A 22,549-nucleotide genomic window follows, 5' to 3' on the forward strand; every position below is an offset into this window, starting at 1 on the left:
CAGCAAACTCACGAAAACTCAGCAACTGCTTCAGCAGCAGGTGTCAAAGATGTACAGAGTGAGCACCTTGCTCAGGAACTGTTATACGTGCCTGTATGAAAGCCAGGTTTCCCAATACTTTGACCTGGAGCCACCATGCCGAAGACCTTATCTTCTAGTCAATGAGCTATAAAATGCGACAGATTTGAAGATTGCTGCTTCAATTTTCAAATACTTTTATTTCTTTAGATGAAAGATTACACCTACAATCTTCAGTAAATTCTCGTGATGATTCTCGAGCAACTGTTAATGTCGGTCCCTCTCTTCGGCATTAAGGTGCTAACGCTCAAGTGCTTGGCGGTCCTCTTTTAGTGTCAGACGCCTTTCCTCGAGGTTCGGTTCTCGTTCGGTTAACTCTTTTTCAATTCTACATCGGCTTCTTTAGGTAGTCAACATCTGCGTCTTTTTTACGTTTTCCTGCAATTGAAGGTAACACTGAAAGAAAATTATGCAGAACCACCTTTTTAATAAAATAAGGAGAACATTAAGCCTGCACTCCTTCTCTCATCCTCCCGCCCAAAAAAATGCACGAACAGGAACAACCCTCAGCCATGTTCGTACTTGTGTTTGCTTTTCTAGCGCCAAAATAAACGTCATTGTGCTGCACGAGCAGTGCGTGGGTGGCACCAGGATGTAATGCTGTGAGACCACTTTGCTTTTCCCGCTTGATGCCTAACCCACTGCTTCCAAGCACATATTTGGCCCACACTAATGATGTATCAGTACGTTATGTCTTTCTGATCATTTCTGGTGTTTTTTGTTGTTTGTGCACTTGGTGTGTAGTTGGTTCCATTTTAAGAGTGTACATTACGTGTAAATAAATCATATTGAACTGCCACCAAGGCCTTTTATTTTGTTTGACAAAAATTATATACTATTTTTACTGTGTGCATAACTTTACAATGAGTTATTTGAGTGTAGTACCCGCTCAAGATTCTCTTTAGTGCTTTCCGTCTGCCACCATTTTTTTGTAGCATGCACATTAAAACTTGGAGGTATATTGCTAGACAGCCTACTGGTAAACGTTTCTTGGAGACGGAATATTTCTTTAGAAACGGAAAGCATAACAGTCTCCGCCCGAACTGACAGCGCTATCGGAGCTTTCGAAGTTAATAAGCGTAAGGCAGCAGACAGGGAAGTGTAATATGGAGAGTATTGGGCTGCCAAACGTGAACCCAACCAATTCCTTTACTCCGGAACCAGGGAGGGCCAGCTGACGGCGCAGCTCACTGCTCCAGAAGGTTCATTGGCACCCTGTATCGAGGAGTAGCCGGACCAACAGCGGCCGACAACAGTCTAGGTATGCCCACACTGTGGCAGTTTGGAGAAGCACTGTCGAGGAGCAAGGGCTGCTGGCTTTGAGCTGTCGTCACTTTACGATCTCTTTCTGTAAGGTGCTTGCAATCGGAGTCTTGATCACGGCGGAAAGCAGTAGGGAACGTGGCCCGAGTCGCTCCCAAATCTCGCCACGTATGTGTAATGGACGTTTGGAGCAAGTCTCATCGTTGATTTTTATTTATGTCTTTATTTAGTACATACTGCAGGCCCAGTTTCAGCCCAAACACGAGGGGCGACACAGCACATACAACACACGCAAATAAACAGCACAAAAATGTAGCCGCACATTATGGCAAACAAAATATCAAACGTGGAAAGAACAATACATAAAAAAACAATTTACTACACAAATCAAGCAATCGCTAGGCAAAGAAAAACAACTATACATGAAAACAAGAATACGTAAAAACAGCTCACTACACAAATAAAGTAACCGCTAGTATAAAACAAAATCTTTAAATTAGATATATGCTACTAGTAAACTGTAGTGATGACAAAGGCAAGCTGTTCCAATCCGTTATCGTACGAGGAAAGGGGGAGTTTTTGAAGATTAGTTCTGGCATTATAAGGTGTTAACGGTTTTTCATGCCGATGTCTTGTTAGTCGTGTCACCAGACGTTGTAGGAATGGCTCAGGATCCAATGAAAGCTGCCTGTTATACAGCTTAAAAAGAAACTTAAGTCCGAGAATTTTTCTCCACTTTTCACGGGATTGAATGCCAAGTTCCGTGATTAAATTTGTGCGCGAGTGGCACTAGTGCGCCAGATGTCTACCATGTGCCTCCACCTCACGCATCTAAAAGAGCACGCTCAGTACGTTGAAAGGCGCCGTCTCTTTCCGTTCACTGAGACAGAGAGACAGAGGCGCTAAGACAGATAGCCCGTCCCTTGCTTTGTGGCTCTCACTATCACAGAGGTAACACATCAGTTTTCCTCACGACAGCGGATCCGTCGAACGGAATGCTATGCCGGCTGCTAAGGGCAAGGCAAACTCGGCTGCCAAGGCCAAGGCTGACAGCCATGAGAAGAGGAAGTTCCCGGTGAACTGGTGAGCTGTTCGACTCAGAATTTATTCGCAATGCACGACTATCCTCCGTTCTCTCTACCTGTACCTTTTAAAGCGCCACGGAAGCCTTGAACTGCTCCCCTCGGGGCGTTGATTCGTTGGTGGCGTCGCTGGCAGTCTACTTGATGCACTGACGGTATTGAACTACCAGGTCTTCTGGAGCTACCGCATGGGAACTTAATTCAGAATCCCTGCGTACTCGTAAGCTGGAACGCCTAGGCTTTCGCGACAAACATTGCTGAATTGAACCTGCTCGTACAGATATCAGAAACGTGCTACTTGCGTCGACGATTGAATGGGAACGCTGGCGAGTAGACTATCGACATGGTCGTTCACGAGAAGCTCAGCGCGGCGAAACCGATCGGTGGGGATCTTCACAGACTGATGGCAATTGACTTTGTTCAGGCGGATAATTCAACTGTGCGTTTTACGTTTCTCAGTAGGTAAGGCTTGGAATACTTAGATTTCTCTAGCTCGGATGGTCCGGGTGGTTATGAATTGTGGCCTCAAAATCGTACCAAAAGCACTGCCATTGACGTGGCTCACCAGAAAAGTGGCAGACTTGCAGTGTTCGCAGGGCTGCCCGCTACGTCAGGGGGCGAGAGCGGACGTGCGAGGTGGGCTCCGATAAAGTGCAGGGCGAATGCCTTCAAGCGCCAAGCTGTGTGCTTCAACGGGTTTAAAGTTCCCCGGGAGTGTCACCATCAGCAGGTTTCATGGCGGGTGTGTGCAGATCCTTCAAGGTAGAGCGCAGTTGACTGATTGGGCGGCTTGTTTTCCTGTTATTCTAGTGCGTCATCAAAATCGTGGTTGGACTCATCGCCATCTAGTGCTTCCCCGATCGTGTCATTAAATTTTTAAAAGTGCGCTTTTGTGCTTGCCAGCGGGTCCATGTGCTCTTGCCAGTAATGCGGAGACGGTGAGGGCCCTTCATAGAGCTCGGTGGCTGCATTGACCAGCCTCATGACGGCTACACGAACAGCCTCGCTGACTATGAAGCTTGTCCATCGGTCAGAACACGATGTCGGTCTTGTTCCGGGTTTCGCCAGCAAAAATAACTCGACAAGACCCGACGCCGCGCAACCGTTCGGAACATCTTTGACCTTTATTTGTTCTTACGATCCATCACAAACGTGAAACAAACACCGCGAACTTCTGTCTCGTTTTATTCCGTGTAACCACGCGCGTGCCATTCCCAGGGATCAAGAATCCACCCGTGTGAAGAATGGAAGGCGTTGGTATGCCAATTGTTTGGTGTAACACTGAGAACAGTAAGTACAGCGAGAAGCGTGTGGGGTGGGCAAGACTGTGCTAAGAGTTATTGGGGTGACGAGGTGGGGATAGGGATTCGCCTGGTGTCGCCTCCAATTTGTGGGATTTCTGTCGGGAGAGGCACCAGAAAGTCGGTTCGAGCCTGCAGCGAGTTTGGCGGAAGTAAGTCAGAGTCTCTGTGTATTCGCTTACCCGATTGGTTTGGTCGAGTTGGGGTGGAGATTGTTCACCCTAGACAATGACTCAGTGTGCAAAAATCCTAAACCTTCCCGTCTAGCGACGACAGTGTTTGGGCGTTGATTTCTTAATTCGCCAATCACCCACTGCGAGTAGGCGCTACTCTGGAGATATTCTCCACTTTTCATGAGTAACCGCAGAAACCTTAGGTATGCACCCCGAAGGCCTAGCTTTCGTACCGTGAGCTATAATGGCCGATGTTGAGCTGTTTAGTGTGGCTCCTGGAGAGCTGCGCCGCGCATGCGCGAGGAGTGGTGACGTCGGAATGCGCGCAGAACATTGCTCGCTGGCCGGCGTCTCTTACACACATCACGCGCCCAGCATCGTCGCCGACATCCGCTCTATGCGTGGCGGCCCGGGCCAATTGATGATCATGCGAGGGGTGGCTTGGTTTTGAACCGATGGCTTGTGCATCGCAGCAACACCACCGTGCGCCTGTGGAACCAGGTTAGCTCTGTGGCGATCGATGACGCTGCGTCGTAACCGCTTGATAAATATACATGTGTCACATAATTCGCATACCGTGTGTGTGTCATTGAAGCCGCAGTAGGCATGAAAATAAAACCTAATTTTACACACCCAGGAAAGCTAAGAATAACCAGCTGAGCCTTAGCTCACGCTACATATATCCTGGCATAGCCGAGCTATGCCACTGCTACTGGTGATACAAGGTATATGATATGATATACGATAGCGATAGTGATAGTGAATAGTGATACAAGGTATATCATATACGATATACAAGGTATATGATATACCAGGAATATGATATACGAGTGAAATACAGGTCTGGTCGGAAGCATTCGGACGCCGACGCTCTCTCCCGTTCACCTGTACCTGCTGATCTATCGGACTCTCCAAGTGATCTGTCTTCCCTTGCTGTGACTGATATGGCAGCTGAGCACCGGAAGGACCCATGGATTGTTGGGCTCCTCACCTCGCTCACCAATCCTTCCCAAGCCGTAACGCCACGTGCTCTCCGTAGGCAAGCATCTCACTTTGCAGTACGCGATCAGCTGCTTTATCGACGCAACTACTAACTTGGATGGCCGCAAAGGGTTGCTCGTGGTTCCTTGACATTTGCGGACCGAAGTTTGTGCCTTGTTCCACTCTGACCCCACGTGTGGTCATGTCGGCCTACTCAAAACCTATGAACGTTTGCGTCTTCGTTACTTCTGGCGCGGTATGTACAACTTCGTGCGAAAATACGTTCGGTCCTGCCAAGATTGCCAACGCCGAAACCCGGCGGTACCTCATCTGTGTGGTCCGTTACAGCCGCTGCCTTGCCCAGTGAAACCATTTGATCGTGTGGGCATTGATTTGTACGGACCGTTACCCTGCACAGCCGCCGGAAACCGCTGGGCTATTTCGACCACTTGACGCGCTATGCAGAGACCGCCGCTCTACCAGCTGCTACCGCACGGGACGTCGCCTCGTTTCTCCTGCGGCGTTTTATACTTCGTCACGGTGCGCCTATGGAGCTACTCAGCGACAGGGGACGCGTATTTCTGTTTGACGTCGTCGCGGAGCTTCTTAAGGAATGCAGCGTCATCCATCGAACGAGCACTGCCTACCATCCACAAACGAATGGCCTCACAGAGCGCTTCAACCGTACCCTCGGGGACATATTGTCCAAGTACGTTGCGTCTGACCATGGAAACTGGGACCTTCTACTCCCTTACGTGACGTACGCCTACAACACCGCCCCAAGCGACGACGGGTTTTTCTCCGTTTTTCCTTCTATATGGGCGTGAGCCATCGTGCATGCTGGACACCATCCTGATGTATCTGAGTGCACGCCGATTTCTGAGGCTGCCAAACACGCCGAAGAATGTCGCCAGCTTGCCCGTTCTTTCACCACTGAAGAGCAGGAGCGACAAAAGTCCATCACGGCTGGAGAGCCCGCACCCGACTTCGTTCCCGGTTCTCTCGTGTCGCTCTGGGTACCCACCAGGACGCCTGGCCTGTGCTCGAAATTCCTTTCGAACTACCCGGGACCGTACGGTGTTATCGAGCGCACTTCCCCGGTGAACTACGTCGTCGAGCCGCTACCGCCTTCCCAGGATCTCCGACGCCGTGGACGTGACACAGTGAATGCTGCTCGTCTGAATGACCCGCTCGTCTCCCCATCACCTTTAGTTGCCAGTATGGCTACCCTCTTTCCTGGGGGGGGGGGGGGTGATTGTAGTGAAGAATATTAGCTATGCTCCCCAAAAGCATCACAGTCGTCATTACCCAGAATTGGTCATGTTGACCAATGCGAGCAGCGTGATCATCAGCAAAAAGACTGTCGGTAATCTTCATCGCCATCGCCTAGAGCGACGGGGTTCACTCGGACTGCTTCGATCGGCCCGTGTCTGCTTCCCTGATCCGCGATTCCTAACCTCTCGCCTTCAGAAAGATCTTCGTCAATAAATCACCTTTCAATATATATATATATATATATATATATATATATATATATATATATATATATTTCTTTAAATATATATTTATAGATATATATATATGTATATATATATATATACAATTGCACTCAACCTTTTCTTTCTTCTTCACGCCGTTTAAATAGCTGGAGGGTTCTAATTATTGGGCAATTGGGGTTTTAATTATAAAGAACTTCCTTGTTACGGCCTTTGCCTTTCCAGAGATAAAGTAGTATATTGAGGGCCTCATGGATTACAGTAAGGTATTTGGCCCTGGCCGATCCACCCTTCCGGGTACGTACCCAAAACTTTTGAGGGCATCTTCATCCTCAACTCCTTTGCACGAAGGAGTGGTACGAAGCCAACAGGCCCCTGGATATTCAATTTTACGTAGTGTTCATGAATTCGGTTGAAAAACGACAACTTCATGACAAAAATGTTCAACAGGTCCACTTAAAGTCCATAAGAGGCGATTCTGGATTCGCACGCACAGGTTAGTTATAAAAGCTTACAAAAACTCTTGGTGAACATTTTCAAGCGATACCTGTCAAGTGAAGAATGCAGTTCAAGCACGGACAAATTTTATTTCCCGCAAATTCCCGTATTATCGGCAACATGGTTCGTTGGTATTGTGTACCTTTAACCCCAAGCAGCTGTCATCATCTCCATCTGGACTTCTGACAGAGGCTGTTCCCCATATAAGAATGTCGTATCCGCCGTAACTACGGCCATTGTGCAGAGCAGTGGGTCATATATTGGGCCACTCAATTATAGGCCACGTGTGCTTTTGCATTTTTTCTTCTTTAGTGCGTATAAATTATCTCCTCGATTCTTCTCGGTGATCGCTTGCAGAAAATAGATCAAAGTTATTTTCTAGCGGACGACTCCTTGGCCAATCGCTGGCGCGGGTATGTGACGTTTTTCGTAACAACCACACAGCCAATAGCAAAGAGTGGAACAAGCACCATCGTGACCACGAGCCAGGAGCTTCCAGTCTCCATTTTTCAAAGCCCACCCTGCCCTATTGACAGCCTTCAAACCTTTCGCCGAGATGACCACTACTACCCCTTCAGTTGTGGGTACGTAGATCGGCGTGTTCTTGATTTTTGAAGCAGCAATACTTCGCTGGTCACTCACTTTCCCTTCCGCCCGCGGGATTACTGCTGCTTAGATGTGGCGAACCGTCATCGTCATGAAATAAGCTAACGATTGGGGTTTCAAAGTTCCCAGTGAAGAAATAACGTCCCCTGCGATATCAGGCTAGGCGAGACTCGGAAAACGTCGCTGAAGGTTGCCCCTTTATAAATCTCCCATTCTGCCGAAGCGCGATTTAGGCCTCCTCCGTGCTCCTCATCAGGCCCTGCTGTTTATAACTTACCGCGAACCGCCCATAGCAGTGCGCACCGTCCACAGCACGGACAATTCACGCTCTGTAATGTCGATACCGTGTTGCGTAAGTATCGTAAATGTTGCGGTTGTGCCGGCGGTTAAAAGCTTTTCGGCAGCTCGGGGTATCGCTCATTTCGGTGCAGGATATTTTTTTCTGAACATTTCCGTGCATAATTTTATGTTCCCTGTCATTCGGATGTATAAGCGTTAGGGTGCACGGCCATTTGCGTTCAAGGTTAATTTTGAGCACTCACGTTTTCATGCGCGGACATTAGGTAGCGTCTTCTTTGGGGTTTGCAAATTATCTTGTGCGCACATTTTTCGTCTAACCGATTTGACCCCCTGCTGGTACTATTTACTATCAATTTCGGAGCATTTTATATTTGCGGATCGCACGCTACTCGTAAATGCTTCAAGCACTAATTTACGTTTCGGGAAAATACCATGTTTCGAAAGTTGGAATTGAAACTTGTTCTATGATGTTATCTTTCGTAGGCAATACGTGTTATTTTATATGAAGGCATGTAATTCTAATCTTTGGTGCTTGTTTATTTAGTACTTTCAACATTGTAACCATGATCCACGGTTTACATTTGCTTTGCGGGATGGCGGTGGGGCGAATATGCAGGGAAGACTAAAAGAGCAATTATTTTCTGCGTTGGGTTTATTTCCATGATTAACTGGCAAAGAAGCCGTTGTTTCCAGTCACGTGATAATGGTTTCATCGGCGCCATTTTTGCCGATGTGCGAAGGAGAGGGAGATCATGTGCCCTGGCATTGCTTGTGCGACAAAGCGCGCCTTTCTCGGCATTCAGCCGAGACCGCGCATGAACGGGACCACTAAATGTAGTGGCAAGACAGCAGTAAAGGCCGCGAGACTTACTTATAATTTTGTAAACAAAGTAAGGAAAAATGGCCCCGAATTTACTTGCTTCCGTGGAAATACCACAGAAAGCGAGTAGTCGTGTACTGCCTCTTCCACGCAATCCGTTCTCCGCTCTCCGCTGCCACTCCTCACGCTCCCCCTTATTTCGCTTTGTGCATCTCGTGAAGAATTGAACGGAGGTTCAATTTTTCTGCCCCCGCGACGCTCACGTGCCTTATCCTCCAGCAGCATGCATCTTTCTTTGTGTCTTTTGTTTCTTCTCTTGGCCGAAACTGTACGAGAGGAAGCTCTTTTCTTTGTCCGGGATTATTCTCGGACGTGCTGGAGCCTCACGGGTCCGTTTTTAGCGTTAACTATTTTAACCACTCTAACCCCTTTGACTTTCACTTTATAAATTTATGGCATTTTTGTATTCACTTGTCATCAACCTAACCCATCTACCTAACTAAACGAATGAGGGTCTACAGTTTAAGCAGTAATATCAATGCAGAGCATTTCAGTAACTCACGATGTCACCCACGTTGACGTCCGTAGTCCGCACCGCACTACTCCCTACTATATAAAAAAATACTATCCGGCGCCTGGTTTTGATCCCTCGACCCTGCGGGCGGAACGCAATGTACATGGTGCTCTACCCACTGCGCCACAAAGCCGACACAGAATGGGACGCTACGTACGCGCCTTATATCGTTGACTCATTCAAATTACTGCTGACGAGCGCTCTCTCGTCAGCAGTTGCCACAAGTGCAACAACATTAACGTAACGCAAACTACTTAACGTCGTGCGCCCCCGGAAATGCTCTGCATTTGATCGTGCCCCTCGCGAGGGGGATGTTTCACTAGCGTCTTCTCTCGGTCGTGGGACCCGTGGCGCCATCTGGCGGAGGCGCGGCACAACTCGTAGCCCTTTCTTTGAAAAATCTCGGCGGGACCGCTTCGCAACTGCTTGACCACTCGATCTTGCGTACGAGGAAAAATAAAATACCACAACTGCAGCCAAGCGCGTTTTTCTTTCTGAAACGGATTCACCTCGTAGTGTTCCTGCCGGTCTTGCTGGGCGTAGCGTGACGTCACTACAGGTGTGCGTGCAGTCCGCGCAACCAACGCCACCAGTCCGCCCCAAAAATAGCCGGCCGCACCCATCCGTGCCGAGATTGCGCGTCGTCTGCTACGGGTGTCGCCTGCTACGTACCCGTTTTTTTGGACTCGACGCACTCAGGTATAAGCGGACGCGGTGTGTCGAAAAGCCGTCGGGGCAAGTCCGTTCGACTCGCAGGCAGGGGGTGGGTTGACGCGCTCGTCGGGCTGAGTCGGCGGGCCGTGGGGAGCTGAATACCATTTTTTGTTTTGCCTGAAATGCTCCTGAGGATTTTTTTTGCTCCAAAGGCTGGAAATATGCATGACTTTGCAAGTGGTTTTCTATTTCCGAAGGGCTCTGCCTATATAAAGTTGTTTTTGGCTTATTGTTTGAACTTTTCACCGAAAGACTTATTCGAGGGACACAGATAAATAAGGCGACTTACCTGGAGTTGTGTTGAACTTGTAGAAATGGGAGTACCTGTACATCGGTTGATTCATACATTTGTATTTGTTTCTTTCCCCATACAAGCTACAGTCTGATATAACTATTCTTTGAATAGATTTCAATAGCAGTGTGGTTCAAAATGGCTTGTGGCAAGTGATTTGCTCAGAAAGCCGTGTTTGTTCATGATGCGCACAGTTTTGATTTGCCATTAGTGAAAATACGTTTTGTACTGGAGTCGGTATTTTTTGGGAAGCTATGGCATTCATGCCTGGTTGCTAACCACAGGTAAATCGTGCATAAACAGTAATTTTTTTGCAGTATTTTTTTTTATTAGGAAGTAAAACAGTCGTGGTCTTGCTCTCAGTCCTTGGGCAAACGCGAAATCGCGGGGGCCTCGCACCAGCACAGTATGGGTCCTCTGTTACGTTGTTTTGGTGCATGGTTTTCTGAACATTGTTGAAGGATTGGCTCGCCCCATACGTGTTTTTTTTTTCAAGGTACTTCCTTGGTACAAACCTCGCTACATACATACACAGCTGCCTGTGTGTATGCCCAGTTTCGCTCTAAACCGCATGTAATATTATAACTGCGTGCGGGCGTTCAATATCATATCCCCATAGCTTTTTATAGGCACTTGTATTGCTGTTCCCTAAAGGAAATATTTTGGAAGACCTCGTGGTTGAAATTATGGCCGCTCTTTTACTACCGCTGGTGCCCCCTTCTTTTAACAACAGAGAGAGTACTGCAATTTGGAGCACATTCAGCCTTCCCTTCTTACCCGATCCCTTGCGAGGTTGCACACGTCGCGTGGAGTGGGGTGTTTGCCCACGACGTGCCAGATACGAGAGCTATGGTGCAACGCGCCGCTCAATGTGCTTCAATTGCTACTTGCAAAAAACTACAGACATGAGGTCAAAAAATGCCTCGCGCTACGTATATGCTGGCGTGTTGTGCACAGCGAGGTTCGAGGCCTAGGAATTGTGCTTTTTATAAACGGAAGGGGCTGCCCAGAGTCCTTTTTGCATGCCTTGTCAGTGGGGTGGGTGCTTTTGCATTGTGCCAAAATTTCTGCAAAGCGGTCGCCAGTGGCCACCGTAGTCGGGGTCTGTGGCCTATTTTTATAAAGGCTCATTGGACAGGAAGTTTTCTTCCTATCGCAGTGGGTTTTCTTCCTTGGAGAGAGGAGCTCCTCTTTCACTGGTGATGTGTTTTTGTTTTTGCCAAGGAAAGGCGCGTAGCCTTAACTTTCAAACCAGTGTCGCATAGATGAGTCTTATTTGTATCTTGTTTGCCAGGTTTTTTGTATATAGCTATATATGAGGTTGCATGGTTATACACCAGCACTCCTCCTGCGGGACCTGTTTCCCCTGATCGTGCCGACAATTTTCAGTGTGTGTATATATCTATAGGCATTGTACATGAATGTTTAGTGTCCTGCGTTTAGAGGGTATGTTTTTGTGCGTAAAGTTAAGCATTTTTCAAAGGACACACAGAGAGACAGCAAACTTTTGACGTTAGGTAGCCCAAGAAAGAGGAACGTCTTAAAGTATACAAAGAGTGATGGCATCTAGCTAACTCGTTTGTCCTCGCTTCTTTGTGTATACGTAGGGAGAACTGAGCTATATTCAGAAGCAGACGCTTTTGGTGCTATTGAGTAAAGCCTAGTTATTTGCTGGGAAGGCAACCACGTGCTTTTCTGTTTCTTCATTTATTTTTTGGCGCCATCTGTCTCGCATGTTGCCGAAATATAAAGGGTTTACTCCCGCAAGAGAATATGCAATGCAAATGATTGGTTCTTTGGCGTCCAGCCTGGCCTGTGGGTAAATGGCGCCGCGAGTTCTCTATAGCCCCGTTTACATTGACCCGACGAGGGCGCGTTGAGTTGAAATAAATAGGTTTTTTGGACTCGACGCACTCATGTATAAGCGGACGCGCTGAGTCTAAAAGCCGTAGGGGCTAGTCCGCTCGACTCTCAGGCAGGGGGTGGGTTGATGCGCTCGTCTGGCTGAGTCGGTGAGCCATGGGGAGCTGAATACAGTATTTGCACGATTATAACGCGCCACTGATTGTACCGCGCGGGTAGGTTCGCGCAGGAAAATCCGAAAAAATATTTGGACGTCGGCTTTACCGCGCAGGTGTAAAATACATTACACTACTTATCTAGAAGAAGGAGATTTTTTTTTGCGCGTGCAACTTTGGCAGCCAAAAATAAATTGAGCTTCGTAAATTTCCTATCCAGCTCCTGCAGGGAATAACACTATAGTGGGAAACATTGAAGCAGTTTGCGATTTCAAGTGTATTGACCTTCATAATTCTACGTGTGACGGGGTAATTGCAATAGTAGAAAAATGTAACCGCTGACCAAGGTATGTCATTCAGGAATGAGTGCACCGAAATTATCTCACGTGATATTGACGGATTTTTTAATTGAATTGAGTTAGAGCTCGGGAGGGCCCCGTGGCCTTGGCAATGTTGCTCGCCGATTTAAAACCTGTTTCGGTTTTGAGCATGATTGTAACGCGCACACAGATTTTAAGGCTAGCTTTTAGCAAAAGAAGGTGCGCGCTAGAATCGTAAAAATACGGTAGCTCCTTCTCCGCCAATCCCCCGGCCCCCTCGCCTCGACTCTTTGAATGAAGCTCACATATATGCGTAAGAGTCGAGGTATCTGAATCCGCCAGTCGACTCGACCCTTCCTCGTCGGGTGCATGTATCCGGGGCTTATGATCACAACAAATACAAACTTTGCTAATAAAACTTGGCGATATTGAGTCTTCGCTACGGAGAAGTATCCATCCGTTTTCTTTATTAGGGGAGGAGGCCGGAATGAACTTGCAATCTTCGATGCTGTGTGCGAAGTCTTTTACGCCGAATAACTTTTCTAAAGCTTTTGCATAAGCCTTTTACCCGAGCTTTTTTGTTTTCTTGGCGTGGAGAATCGAGCCTGCGTAGAGGTCTAAATTTTAATCACCTAAACGAGAGCGCACCAGTCACCTTTAAGATGTGTTAAAATTTCAAGCACACTAAACCTTTTTAAGACATATACGTTGTACTGGGAGAATGTGCTACCAAAATTTCACGTCTCCCTCTGTAGAAGTGTCGGCTGGGCGTTGATAAGTGACAACCTCAGCCAATCAGGCGCGGCCGAATTCTATGTTGAACGCTCAAAACTTACTTGAGAAAAATAAGGTAATTTAGGCTCTTTAAAATTAGGCTCTTTATTGACAAACCACTCAGCCACTGCGTTGAGGTGGCAGCGTTGTGTTGTCTCAAAAGCGCCAATCATTTAAAAGTGAGTTCATCGTATTTCGCGTTCGTTCATCATTTGTCCTTATATTCAATTCGTATTCTATTTTTGCTTAGTGAAGATGGCCCAGGTGGCAGCTGAGGATGAGGAGGAACGAGTTAGAGACACTTCTGTGGTTTATAGAAAAGAGTGCTGCATGCGGGTATACTCCTGACTCGTTGGGCAATTCACCTCGTGGGGACCTGTCAATTCATTACATCTTTTCGCTTATTGATCGTTTGTCCCATATTTGAATATTTGCCATTTTGACACGGGTGGGTTGAGGCAAAAGGTTTTAGTCGAGAAATCCGATATAGTAGTTCCTGTCTTTGTAGTTGTTCGGACGCGGTTAAGGGAAGTTAGAAAATCCAACGACACTTTGTTGAGCCTCACATCTGCGCACTATTATTTGTAAGTTGCATGACCATTTAAGCTATGTCTTAATTTTCTATTTAAGGCGTGCTTTCCAACCAGAGTAATTTTCAAGACATATACCAGAGTTATTTTCAAGACACATGTTAGTATTGTTTTTATGCTTGGGTCACTCCGGGGAAAATGCCTTAGAATGTGCACCTAAAATGATTTTATGACTAAAGCGCACATATCAATGCCATTTACGTGAAGTAAAACGAGACATAATCGAAAAACGAAACCACGTGGGACTCTGTAGTGTTTCTGACGTATTCTTGGATTTCTCCTGATCAATAACCGTGTTGTGAGAGCAGTCCGATAAATGTACGCAGTTTTACCGTATAGTCGCAAACAGAATACCTGCAACTTCTTCACAGCGTAAACAGCATACTTGTATCTTCACAGCATATACAAATGACGCCAGTTGCTTGGATATAGCGTTCTTTGTATATGGTGTGATGTCTTTTTGTAGCACCAACTCTTTCATTGAAATGTAGTTCATTTATTCTTCCCAGAACGGTCCGAATCCAGTATTGTCGATCCTGGAGGTAAGTATGTCCATGTCTGGTGGACACTTAAGCACTTGAATGAACTAAAGAAGCGCCGTCGATACCTCATATTTCTCTGGCTAACCTATTACATCCCACCAAAAATAATTCTTCCAGAAAGAGGGAGACGGTGAAAGAGGGAATATAGCAAATGTGTTGATGCAATGGGCCTCGTCCCATTGCAGGGAAGCATAGTCCGGGATGCCTTGGCATCGGCCAGCTGGCATTCCTGGCGTCACCTGTTTGAGCTAAGATCCTTTGTGCGAGCTAACCACTGAAGCCCCCCGCCCCTAAAAGTAGGCATCGGAGAGCGGGGTGAAATGTGGAGTTCATTGAATAAGAATACTTTTGTTATAACGGTCGGGACAGTGAGGGAACCGCGTAAAGTGGGAAATATTAGACTAAGATTGATTTGAGGTCTGTATAGCCTCGATCCGACGCCAATTAGTAGCTTCCTTTTGGGAGATTCGCCAGAAATTTGGTTCGTAAGGATCTTTGTGTACCCGCTTAGCGGAAGAGTTTGTTCCAGTTGGGGTAGAGATTGCCCATCGTCGGCAAGGACTCAGTATTCAAAACTCATACACCACTGCGCCTAACAACGAGGCAAGTTGAACGCGAAGCTTTCTCGTGGTGAATTCCTTGGTTAGTCAATCCCACACGGCGAGTATTTGCTGCTGTGGAGGTACCAGCCCCCTTTGTGCAGTAACCCCAAAAATTCTCGTGTATGCACGCGGTAGGCCTAACGTGTGGGTTCGGGGTATACAGAGTTAGTCAGTACATGGTACAGTGTGCACAGTACAGTGAGTATTTTTGAAGTGGGTGCCTTTTGAAGGTATTTTGCCTCAAAAACGAGATATTAGGCCTAACGTCCTAAATCTCACTATGCAACGTTGAGCTTAACGCCTTGTGTGTTGAAATGCTATGGACAGTTGTAGTGATTTTCACCAGCTTTACTGAAAATTTTCTTTGTCGGGATAGTGCCTCATTTTTGTCATGTCATTGTTTGTCTAAACTGTCACAAAAATATTGCAGCCAGCATGACGAGGCACTAAGCTCCGCTATTTTAGAGTTGTGCATCGTCGAACCACGATCGCGAACATGTCAATGCGCCTTAATCCTTATTTGAAGGTTCGAATTGAGCTGGTTTAATTCTCTGATTGTTACAGCTGTATAGTGTTCTATTCATGCTACTTGTAATAAAGGTGAACATAGCTAATGTAAGCTGTCGTTTGTCCCTGTTTTCCCCGAGAGAGCGGACGAAAAGAAAGATGGCTACTTCACCATTGGTGGAGGCCCTGCGATGTCTTCTTGTAAAAGCTGTTGATCCTTGCTCGCCTAACTTGCTGTAGAAGAAGTGTGGCTTGCTGGGCCAGTTGGAGAATTTTGACGTTTTTTACCAAGTACCGAAAATACAACCAAAGCAATCGACAAATAAAGGGGAACACGCCCGCTGGCAAGTCCAGTGAGTGTGTTGACTTTTATTTGTCGGTTGTCTTCGTTTTATTTGAGCTGGTATTTTTTTTTTTTCAAAATGCCCCATCACAGCTCAGCCCTCACGCACTTCGATCCGTTTTTTTCCCAGACGACGCACAGGGTTACGTTCCCGTATTAAAATCACACGGCACCGCATCCGAGACGCGGCTACTTTTGCAGAAGAACGTCGTAGCGCCTTCCACCCATTAAAAAGTATATCAGAATCTTGCGGTTCCTGTGTTCGTTTTAAAAATGGAAATCTTAGCAATTTCACGGTTGCCGAAAATCGTAAAAATGGTGTCGGGTTTATTTGTAGGTAGCACTGATATCAAAAAAGAGGTTTTTATTTACTGATTAGCACGGATGAACCAGAGCGGCTTGTTAGTTCTACCGCAGACCAGACAAAATAGTTTCTGATCAAGAAAGCCCATGTCTGCAGAAGTTGGCCTTCGGCACTGTATGCAATAGTCAATATAACCTGTAGGTCATATGGGGTTTCGGGTAATACGTTTCACTTTTATTAGCGTACCCTAACCACGCTTTCTCCGCGTCTTTTCAGATCCTCCGAGTGGCGAGTAAGCATTGCCTGTTGCTAAGCACTGCGGGTGTTTCCATGGGGCCCTTCGTTCATTAGACTACAATTTCAAATGTGCTGCTATTTTGAGGGTGATCGTTAAGGGCAACGGTGGCCCCGTGACGTTGTCTTACCACTATATTCGTGTAAAAAGACCGAAAAGAAAAACGTACGCCATGTTTGCACCAGGAGCAAGACACGCTGAGCAGGAGAGTGGACTCGCTGTGCCGAGACTTCGAGGCACAACCTGCCCATTCGCACCGGTCGCTAACGCCATTGCCCACTAAACGTCTGCACAGCAATCCCACGGTTGTTCTTGGGAAGCGAAGTTGGTTACTAATGAATGGCGTGAAGATATTTGTCGTTAGTGATCGTTAGCCTTTTTACCGAGCTGTATGGTATTGTTTAAAGGAGGTCATGCAACGATTATTTTTAATGTCTTGTATAATCGTTTAGACTGTTTAAAGAAAAGGCTGAGGAACAGCCCTATTTGACCGCACGCCAAATTTTTGTATTGCATTGACGTCTTCAATAACACCAGGCGCTGACCATTTCTCTGGCCTTCGAAAGTTCCCTCAGCATGTTGTCGTGGCTTCAGTGCAGCATCATACTTTCATCAAATTTCGGGGTTAGTGGGCCTGTACGGGCAGGTGCCTAAATAAGAGATCCAATTAGCACCACTATAATACATAAAAACTTATTTTCAGCCACTAGGGTGTTCATTTTCGGGATCTTTGGTTGCACACAGAAATTTGACAAAACAACAACATTGCACAGAAACCACCACAAGATGACGAGAGAAATTTTGGAAATACAAGAAATTTAAAGGAAGGACTAAATAAGATTTGCCGTTTACCCAAAGAAGCTGCAACGTGTGGCGGGTGTTTCTTCGCTCCCTCCGATGCGCCGTTGCCATTTATCAATGAAGGTAGATGGAAGAGTGTTGATACGTCATGTACAAACTCAGCCAATAATTCTCCCATATTTCCAACTCCTCTCCAGCTTGACTGTTTTGCGCATGAGCTGCGGGCCTCGCAGGAGGAGCATTCCGCGCAAACAAGAGTTTCAGAGTTTCTTTGAACCCCATAAAGCCTCGATTAAGAAGCATATAATATTACACGTAAATGAAGAGCCATAATTTCACGCACGATCGCTTGATTAGAACGGAAAAGTGAATTTCACAATATAAACAATATTACGTCCCACTTCTCGTGTCACTTTTTCTTTTTTGTTTCGTTCATTAGCCTGAAAGGCACATAAACATCGAGGCGTGAACAATAAGCACTGCTCCATACTCTTTGTTGTGGTACTGCTAAAGTGTCGCTTTCTTACAGCCTGTTTTCTGGCGTGTTAAAACCAGGACGTTTCAGCACCGATATGCCCGAAAATGCACTCTATGCTAAACAAACGAGGGAAGTCGCAAAGGTTCATCTTATTTTAGCTGCAAGCTTCAAAAAATAACGACATCAAACACGAAACATAAACTCACAAAATCGAAGGTAGGTTTTATTATCCACTTCCATACAATATAAAAGCAAAACTAGAAACTTGAAAAAAAGGAGAAGCCAGAAGACGAGGTTAAAGAGCACCAAACATGAAACGCCTGTCATCTGTACTGAAATGCATAATGTGCGATGTTGGTGCAATCATTCGTAATATTAGCGTAATTGAAGATTATTTTCTTCGACAATAAATCCTCAAGAACGAGAAAAAAATTACACCATCTTCCCGTAGGGGTACCCTGAGTATTTTGCGAAGCAGCCATGAGGTCGACCCGTCGCGGTGGCTCAGTGGCTAAGGCGTTGCGCTGCTGAGCACAAGGTCGCGGGTTCGATTCCCGGCCGCGGCGGCCGCTTTTCTGATGGAGGCGAAAAGCAAAAACGCCCGTGTGTACGAGATTTCGGCGCACGATAAAGATCTCCAGGTGGTCAAAATTAATCCGGAGCCCTCCACTACGGCGCGCATCATCGCCTGCGTTGCGTCGGCGCGTTAAACCCAACAATCAATCAATCAGCCATGAGGTCGACTGATGTTCCAATTATTTTTCAGTTCGTCGTTTCCGTTGACGTTCAGCTTCACGTACCTTCATTGTATCAGTAGCTTATTGACGTAGTTTGAATGAGTGAAGGACATAAGGCGCGTTCGTAGCCCATGCTCCCGTGTAGGTTTGTAGCGCAGTGGGAAGAGCGCCACGTACCTTCCGTTGCGGCCAGAGAGTGGTGGGATCGAAACCGGGTGCCGCCTAACTATTTCTTTTTATAATGGACTGCGCTGACGTCAGGCCAAACGCTGACGGGGATGAAGAGACGCGCATGCACAGTAGAGTGCGGACGGCGGACAACGACAACGAGAAAGGGAGGGACACAGCCCCGAGCTTGAGATGCTTCGCATCTAATAAGAACATTTGCCTCCATTACTTGCTTTGAAGGCGGTTGGACTGCGAAGCTGTAAACGACAGGCGCAACGATTAGCCATGCGGCACCACTTGAATTCACACACCTGGCCCTACATACGCTGAAACCTGGGATTCTCGCAGCGGTTGCGTGGCTGTCGCAGCGGGCGCACAACGGAATGCAGGAACGACGGCAGAAGAAAAAAACAGACGAGAATCTTGCGAAGGATGAGGAAGAGACAGCGCGCCCATCTATGGCATCATCTCTCACTGTCTCCCCTCACTTTTTTTATATGCGTCGTTGCCATTAAGTGCCCTCTCCTTGTTTAAAAGCGGTTTAGCTCACTGCTCATACAAGCCAAGTGAATGCAGTTAATAAATATTGTGCGTTTTGCACATCCCACGAGGGCTTTGAATGAGCGAAGGTGATAGAGCCACTGGGTATAGCGCTGAGTCAACGAGTGTTGTCCCCGTTGAGTACACCGTCTGTCTCCCCATTTCCTCGCGTTGGCGTAGCTAAGTCGGTAAGAAAACGTGCCCGCGCTCTGTTTCTCTCTTCGGGGTGGGTTCTATTCCTGGCGGGGCCAATAGTAGCCTTGGAGTTTTCCGCTCACGCGCACACAAACAATTCATTGGGTGGTAGAGGTATACTCCTTCGTAGTAAAAACTGCATGAAATTCTAAAGGTTTCTGTTGAGTTGCGTCTCCACTCTCAGATTGTATTCAGTGGCTTTGATAGCGTCTGAATAGCAGTGCACCACAGCCCTTATATCAATGACACAATGTACACACGATGAGTAAGGCAGGGGCGTATCTCTGAGGTCCGTTAGTCTATAAAGACTAAACGAAGGGCACGCTGCGCTGCGTCGCTTACATAGGCCCTCCCGGTTAATTTTGGTAAATGACGGAGCAATCACGGTAACGTTTTGTCTCGTGGAACTGCAGGCCTCCCAGGTGGAAATTGGAGATACGGGTCCTTATTCTCGGCACGGCCATGGTCATTGGCAGCTTGATCACCATTGGCGGATTTCTAATCTTCGTTGGAACAGGTGAGGAGGCGACGTATGTCGCGGTTTTCCAATTTACCGTCAATATGAACAGTCATGATGATGAGAGAGACGCCGACGACGAAGTGGCACGTTTAGGCGCCTGGCGAGGCTGCCGGGCACGTTCGCTCGTGATTGAGAAGAGAACGCTGTGGCTTAACTGTCCAGCGCTTAGCGTCACTCCCGAGGGGCACAGACAAACGCTGAAGATCGGCTTTCTCGACTCGTACCAACGTATACGTCTTGTCCAGCTTGCCATGTCATCGTTGCACAGGCCTGAAACTAGGTAAACAGACCATAAGCCATTCTCCTGTATGAAGGTGGATCACCAGCGTTTGTGTTCAGCAGACAACATAAAGGTGACACAAAACTTAGGTTGAAGGAATAGAAAGTCTTATTTTTCTTCAGCGCAGACGGCGGTCGCTTTTAAGAAGTACACGTAGAGGTACTACAGTCGTCTGCTAAACAAACGCGGGTAAATTAGGGGTTCCGTAAACTGGGGCCATCAGGAGACCATTTACGGGGCAGAGACGGAGCAAAGGATCATGGAAAGATGCGCAAGCTGCACCGTGACAGGTTAGGCGTTTCGGCACTGAGGAACATTATGGTGACAATGAGGCGGTACGGTAGAGCTGGAGAGTCCGAACGGCTTCATTTCTGCAGTTTGGCGGGTGCGGCAATGACGATAGTCTTCTTAACGAAGACTTCTGAGAGGAGTGTTAGCAGGGGGATTAAACAGGTAACCCGGCGGAGCCTTTTCGACGAGCCGTTTCAGACAACAAGGAGACAGTCCGGGAAGGTGTTGTTTCAACGCATGCAGGATATATGATAACACGCGCTTCAGAAAGATTTCATTTCATGTGGGTGGAGTGTCGCTAACGCGGTATTGTTGCCGGCATTGATGGGAAAGCAGGTGTAGGGGCTATTAGGCGTTCGGAATGATGCCGCGCGTTCGAGGCTCTGCTGTGATCTCAGTAGGAAGAAAGGCGGAGAAAAAATCTAGATTGGGGGAGAACACAAACCTGGGAGAAACGTTTCTAAAAAGGAGGGACCTGGAACCAGGAAAATGGAAATTGGGAGAGAAAAGGACGAGCGACGCGAGAGAGAATTATTTTCGGGCAACATCTGTAAACTGGACACATTTAGTCACAGCGGTGCTTTTGGCATTTTTGGTATATTCTGTCTCGGCGCTATCGGGTTCAGTCATCTTGTGTGTGTGTTCGTGTGTGTGTGTGTGTGTGTGTGTGTGTGTGTGTGTGTGTGTGTGTGTGTGTGTGTGTGTGCGTGCGTGCGTGCGTGCGTGCATGCGTGTGTATGTGTGTGGGTGTATGTGTGTGTGTGTGTGTGTGCGTGTGCGCGTGTGTGTGTGTGTGTGTGTTATATTTGCACGCTTTAGTCTCTAATTAGGGCAAAATTTTTCGTGGTCGAATTTTTTTCTTGCTACTCTTAAAATGACGCTTGTCTGGTCGTATAGCTTCTAACAGGCAAACATTTGTCGTGCTTCAATTTCCTTCAGGCTCGGATGATCTACCTACGCTGAGCCCACCCGCACGGCCGACGCCACGTGAGTTCTCGTGCAACACGTTCGGTTTCAAAAAGAAAAGAAGAAAGCCCAGGTTAACGAAAACAAAATAAAGGTAAAAGCAAGATAACGGGAAGGTAACGGTAACGGGAAGTGAACGGCAACGAAAAGGAGGCTTCAATGCCCAAAGTATAAGAGCCAGGGTAGCGTTACTGTACGCATGGGGGCGTTGCGTGGCAGCCGCGGCGTAGGTCAGCGTATTGGGAATAGAGGGGTTAAAAGGGGCAGTTTTTTGGGATTTTCAGAGAGTGTTCCGACTAACGGGCTCTTACAGCAGTGGCAGGTAGATTATAAACTACGGTCATCATGACCACAAGGTAAATAATGAAACCAAGAAAAAGTACTGCAGTCAAACTTCGTTAAAACGAAGCATATCAGGACAGTGATTTAGTTCGTTATATCCAATATTCGTTGTAACAGTACAGCTAAAATCAGTTCAACTAATCCGTAATCTGGCTCTTGCAGACATTCTTGATACAAAAACGAATTATTTTAATCTTCGAACCTACTATCAACAAGATAAACCGTACATTATTCCTTGTGCATTTAAAGCTCAATGAACCAGACCATGAAACGAAAAATTCCAACAGAACAAAGTTTAATTGACGATACTGGCCTGTGCTCCTATTTTTTATCAGAAGGATGTGATCTGTCTGGTGGCTATTCACAGCACTGACAAGGATGGAGCTTTGCAGTGTCCCTGAAGAAGGGGGCCTTTTGTACTTCTGCAATTTCAGACGCTGGAAGTTTTGCCAAGCAGATTCTCAGCCTACTGGTCACATATTGCTTCGGTATACCGGATAGGGCGCGCGGTTCTCATTGTTTCCCTTTCGTTATAAAAGAATAAGTGCCATTGAAGGGTGACCCACCAAAGTTTGTATTTATTTCGCTATAGCCGATGCTATTGGGTAGATAAGAATTTGTTATTACGAGGTTTAGCTGTAACATAAGAATAACTCGGACTAGTTTTGAAATCTCTGAAATTTTTTTTTTTACAAATCATCATTGGTATTAGGATCCGCAGGACCTCGCGGGTGAATGTTCTGCCAGTCCACATTAGT

This window comes from Haemaphysalis longicornis, unplaced genomic scaffold (genome assembly GCF_048455015.1).
Source record: "Haemaphysalis longicornis isolate Haplotype H1 unplaced genomic scaffold, Haemaphysalis longicornis Haplotype H1 scaffold_5, whole genome shotgun sequence".
NCBI lineage: Eukaryota > Metazoa > Arthropoda > Arachnida > Ixodida > Ixodidae > Haemaphysalis > Haemaphysalis longicornis.